Genomic DNA, 6,394 nt, shown 5'->3' with positions numbered 1-6,394 from the left:
ACTTTCAAAGCATGAGAAATAAGCAGAGAGACGACTAATGGGAAATAAGTAGAGAGATAGTGTATGGCAGAGAAACTAGGATTTTAGTGTAATTCCATCAATAAGCAGAAGATCAACGGTGTAGACGGAAAGGACCTGGAACTGTCGATATCGAATAAAAACATTGATATTAATATAAAAAATGATATCAAATAAAAACATTGATATTAAAAATGAGTTTGTTGTTAATATTTATATCGAATAAAAACATTGATATTAATATTAAACAAAAATATAAATTTAAACATAAACATTAATTTAAATAGAAATATAGGTTTACTGACACTAATAATATTTGCTTTTAAACACTAGTTTTACAAAATTGTGATTTTTCGTTGAGTATTGTAACAAGGGTCTTATCACTCATTTCATGTATACAATATGTATTGTTAATGAGATTTATATTTGTAAATTTTTTTTTATCATTTGGTTCATGTAGAATTAGACTAATTTATAGCAAGAGGTTTATAAGATTAAGTTTTTTAACATTAATAAAAATGGGGTGTAATTTTTATGTATATATATCTATATATGTGTACGTGTGGGTATTTGTGCATGTGTGTATTGATTGTGTTGTTTTGTCTTTTAAATGTAGATATGGAGAATAATGATTTCATATATTATTCCAAAGTGGTGCATACTATTGTTGGATCAATAAGTTTTCTTTATTATATTCATAACAATCTTGTTATAAAACATGTCTTCCATCCTGCTTTTATTGATGAACATCCTCGTGTGGCTATATGAAATGAAAACAAATGTAAAATACTTGTTGCATGTGCATGACAGGGAGTTTGGGATGAAAAAAAGAAGGGATTGGTTGGAAAGCGTGAAGTTTATTAGTATCCTATTGATTTGAATTAGTGCTACTTTTTTCATCGGTCTAGTTGTGTTTTGGAAGAGGTTATTCGATAAATGAATTTTGATGGAGTGTTTCAAGTTCAGTTTCGTAGTGGAATTATTTGATGTAAAGACAACAAAAAATATATGTTAATTTCAATGTTCTTTCTTTGGTTGCAATGCTGGTGAAATTGAATTTTTTTTCTCATTGTTGTTGTTATGTAGAAAATTGTATATCTCTGGTCTTAAAATGTCCTATTGTGTTGTTCTTATTTAAATCCAATGTGTTCAATTTAGATGTGTTTTTTCCTTTCCTATTCTGACTTTGTGTTCTCTCAAAATACATATTGCTCAATTTTTTTCATTTATGTTCCTTTTCTCCAATGGTGGTGTTACTATTTTATTTTTTTCTCTTGGATTTGTAATTGTTTGAGTTTTTTGTATGGGTCCCTTTGCTATGTTGATGCCTTTCATAAATGAAAATATTATTGAGGTTTATAATATTAATGTTGGGCCTTCATGTTCTTGTTGTTTATATCAATATTCTTGATATTTATACTATTAATATATTCATGTATTGATATTAATGTATTTATGCTTTAAAAATTATTAATTGTTTATAATGTATTGATATAAATGTGTTATAATCAAAGTGTTGATGGTTTATCATGTTTTAATGTGTTATAATGTATTATTATTAATGCATTCATATTAATGTCTTGTATTGATGTCTTAATTGTTTGCAATGTGATCCTTATATTGATTGTGGTTTATGTTTATTATTATTATTTTGTATTATTGCATTATTTACGTTTATAATATTGGTGCTAGGGCTTTAGGGCTTAAGGGGTTTAAAATATTTAATATGACATATATTCTCTCATTTTGAAAACCAACCATCGTGAGCCTTGTCGAACGTTTCGTTATAAAGAAATATATCCTGAAAACCATAATCAACCATGGTCCAACGTCGCATTATAGCAAAGATTGTCTCAATATGAAAATCAACGATGGTTAAGCATGTCGATGATGCATATTTTTCAATTTATAATATTTATCTTGGGGTTTAAACAACTTGGCTTTATAATATTAATCCATTGGGGGTAATATTATTCCCTTGGGTTTATAATCTCTTGGGCTTTTAGTATTTATCCATTGGTTTTATTACTGCCTTCGGTTTTTAATATCAATGTCTTTTGCTTTTTTATCCAAGGGTTCATATTCCTAAGGTTTATAATATTAATCCTCGGATGCAATATAAATCCTTTGGGTTTATAATGATGGTCAACCCTTATGTTTATAAATCGCTTGGGTTTAAAATCATGGGTGAAATATCAATTCCTTGTGTTTATTTATCTAATGGTTCAATTTCAGTATGGTATAATATTATTCATAGGGTTTATAATATTAATCCTACAGTTTAATATAAATATTATGTGTTTATAGTCTTGTTGAACCATGGTCAACCATGGTCCAATCTCACATTGTGACAAAGATTGTCTCAATATTAAAATCAACCATCGTCAACCATGGTCAAATGTCGCATTGTGACAAAGATTGTCTTAATATAAATGTCAAACATAGTCTAATGTCACATTATGACAAATAGTGTCTCAATATGAAAATCAAACATGGTCGAATGTCACATTGTGACAAATATTGTCTCAATATGAAAATCAACCATGGCCAACCATGGTCATCCTTGGTCCAACGTTGCATTGTGACAAAGATTGTCTCAATGTTTAAATCAACCATGGAAAACCATGGTTAACCATGTTTATTTGACGGTTTATAGTATTTATATAAGGGTTTATATACCTAGGGCTTATAATGTTAATCACTTGATTTTAATATTATTCCCTTGGGTTTATAAACCCTTCGTTTTTTAGTGTTAATCCCTTGGGTTTATTATTTCCTTGGGCTTGTAATATCAATCCCTTGGGTTTATTGCTATAAGGGTTCATATTCCAAGGGTATAAAATTATTCATAGGTTTTATAATATCAACCCTTCAGTTTAATATAAATGCTTTGTGTTTATAATCATGTTCAACCATGGTCAACCATGGTCCAATGTCACATTGTGACAAAGATTTTGTTAATATGAAAATCAACCATGGTGGAACGTCACATTGCGACAAAGGTTGTCTCAATATGAAAATGGGTCATGGTCAACTATGTTTATTTTAGGGTTTATTAGTTCCTTGGGTTTATAATATTAATAATCCCTTGGTTTTATTAATCCCTTGAGTTTAAAATATTAATTCTTAGGGTTTATTAATCGCTTAGGTTTTTAATATTAGTTTGTTGGGTTTATTGATTCCTTGGGTTTTTTGTCACTTGGGTTTATTAATCATTTTTATTTATAATATTGATATGTTTCGTTTATAATATTAATAATCCCTTGGATTCATTGATCCTTTGTGTTTATAATACTAATAATTCCCTAGGTTTTTTTATCCATTGGGTCTATAAGAGTAATTCCTTGATTTTTATAATTCTTTGGGTTGCTAATATTAATCCCTTGGGTGTATAATATTAATAATCCCTTGGGTTTACTAAACCCCAATATTAAGGGTTAAATATTAGTCCTAGGGTTTAATATTAATCCCTTAGATTTATAATGTCTATCTCTTCAGTTTATTAAATTGTGGGGTTTACAATATTAACAATCCATAGGGTTTCTTGATCCCTTGATTTTATAATATTAATAGTCATGAATGTTTATCAATCATTTGGGATGAAAATATTAAGTCCTAGCCTTTATTAATTATTTCCCTTTTTAATATTAATCCCTTATGGTGTTTAATCCCTTAGGTTTATAATATTTTTCTCTTTAGTTTTCTAATTCCTTGGGTTTATAATATTAAACGCTTGGGTTTATTTGTTCATTAATTTTATAATATTAATAACTCTTTTGGTTTATCGTTTAATCCCTTGAGTTTAAAATATTAATTCCTCAGGTGTATTAATCGGTTGGGTTTTTAATATTAGTTTGTTGGGTTTATTGATTCCATGAGTTTATTAATTGTTTGGTTTTACTAATAATTTGTATTTGTAATATTATTGCATTGGGTTTATAATATTAATAATCCCTTGGGTTTATTGATCCCGTGCATTTATAATATTAATAATCCCTTGGATTTATAATAATAATAATCCCTTGGGTTTATTAAACCTGAATATTAAGGGTTAAATATCAGTCCTAGATTTTAATATTAATCCCTTGAGTTTTCTAATTCTTTGGGTGATAATATTAATCCCTTGGATTTTTAATATTAATAATCAGTTAGGTTTATTAGTCCCTATTATTAAGGGTTAAATATTAGTCTTAGGGTTTAATATTAATTCGTTAGGGTTATAATGTTTATCCCTTCAGTTTATTAATTCATTAGGTTTATAATATTAACAATCCTATTTACAATATTAAAAATCATGTGAATTTATCAATTCATTGGGTTAAAAATATGAATTCTTAGGCTTTATTAATATCTTGTGTTTTTAATATTGATCCCTTGGGCTTGTTGATCCCTTAGGATTTTAATATTTATCCCCCGAGTTCACTAATTCCTTTCGTTTATTAGTTCGTTGGATTTATAATATTAATAATCACTTAGGTTTATTAATCCATTGAGTTTAAAATATTAATTCTTAGGGTTTATTAATCGCTTTACGTTTTTAATATTAGTTTGTTGGGTTTATTGATTCGTTAGGTTTATTAATCGCTTGGGTTTATTAATCATTTGTATTTATAATATTAATCTACTAGGTTTATAATATTAATAATCCCTTGAGTTTATAATATTAAAAATCCCTTGGGTTTATAATATTAATAGTGATATTGGTTTCTCAATCCTTTGGGTTAAAAATATTTATTCTTGGGCTTTATTAATCCCTTGTGTTTTTAATATTGATCCCTTTAGTTTGTCAATCCCTTAGGTTTATGATATTTATCCCTAGGGTTTATAATATTAAATAGTTGGGTTTATAATATTAAACCCTTGGGTTTATAATATTAATAATTCCTTGGGGTTATAATTTAATCCCATATGGTTCATTTATCCCCTAAGTTTAAAATATTGATTCCTATGGTTTATTAATCCCTTCTATTTTTTATGTGGGTCCTTGGGATTTTTTATTCCTTACGTTTATAATATTTATCGCTTGGGTTTACTAGTTCGTTGGGTTTATAGTATAAATAATCTATTGGGTTTAAAATGATAATTCCCGGGGTTTATTAATATCATGTGTTTTCAATTTGATTCCTTGGGTTTGTTGATCTTTTATGTTTATAATATTTATACCTTGCATTTAAAATGATAATTCCTAGGATTTATTAATCTTATGTGTTTTTAATTTGATTCCTTGTGTTTGTTGATCCTTTATCTTTATAATATTTATCCCTTGGGTTTATTAATTAATTAGGTTTATAATACAAGATTCTTGGGTTTATTAGTCGTTTCGTTTAAAATATTAAAAATCACATGTGTTTATTAATCCCTTAGGTTTAATTGATATTTTTAATTTATTTTAAGTAAATATATGAAAAATAATAATAATTATATTAATAAATATATAAAAAATACTATATTAATTATCGATGATATTGGTAAGAGATATATATACTTATTCTAAATAATAATAAAATACTATTATTATGTTATATTTGAATTACATTATAGTTTGAGTTATAATTATTACTATATTAACAAAATTTAATAATATATTATTATTACTTTTATATATATATATATATATATATATATATATCGAAGTATTAATATAACATATTTTAGTTTAATTTAAAGTATGTGTATAGTTAATATTATTAATATACTTCAAGTAAATATTTAAATATATTGACAATTATATTCACAAATATATAATAATTATTTGCCATAATATAATGGTGAGAATAAATACATATTATTAATAAGAACTAAATGTTATATTATGTTATATGTGGATTATATTAAAGTTTTAAATATAACTATTAATATATTGGCATAATTTTATGTAACAACTAATACTATATTAATATACAAAGTTATGTTAACATAATAAGAATGAATGAATGATATTTTAATGTTCATGAGACTAATAGTCTATAAGACTACTAGCCTCCTTTTTTTTGCTTTTTGCAATTCAATCTTTTCTTACATAAAAAAAAATACCATATAAATATAACTATATAAATATAAAATACTATGCATATTATTATTTATATAATAATTAATAATTAAAAATAATTAACTTTTAACAAAATATACTTAAAAATTATTAATATAATATATACCAATGTGGTTTTGCTAGTTTTTATTTATTATTGAAAATCATCAAAATTTATATAAGACGAAAATGTAAATAATAGTTATATCTCATTGCAAAGCATCATCCATGTCCTAAAATAAACTGCACGTCCTAAAAAAAATACTCCAGCACTGTGATCTCCTAGAATTTGGTTAAAATATATTTCTCCTCTAAAATGTATTATACTATACTGTGATAATGAAAAAG

Source organism: Pinus tabuliformis, chromosome 8 (genome assembly GCF_031772625.1).
Source record: "Pinus tabuliformis cultivar Carrire ecotype Pingquan chromosome 8, CPIR1, whole genome shotgun sequence".
In the NCBI taxonomy this organism is placed as follows: Eukaryota; Viridiplantae; Streptophyta; class Pinopsida; order Pinales; family Pinaceae; genus Pinus; species Pinus tabuliformis.
This window is presented reverse-complemented; position numbering follows the sequence as displayed.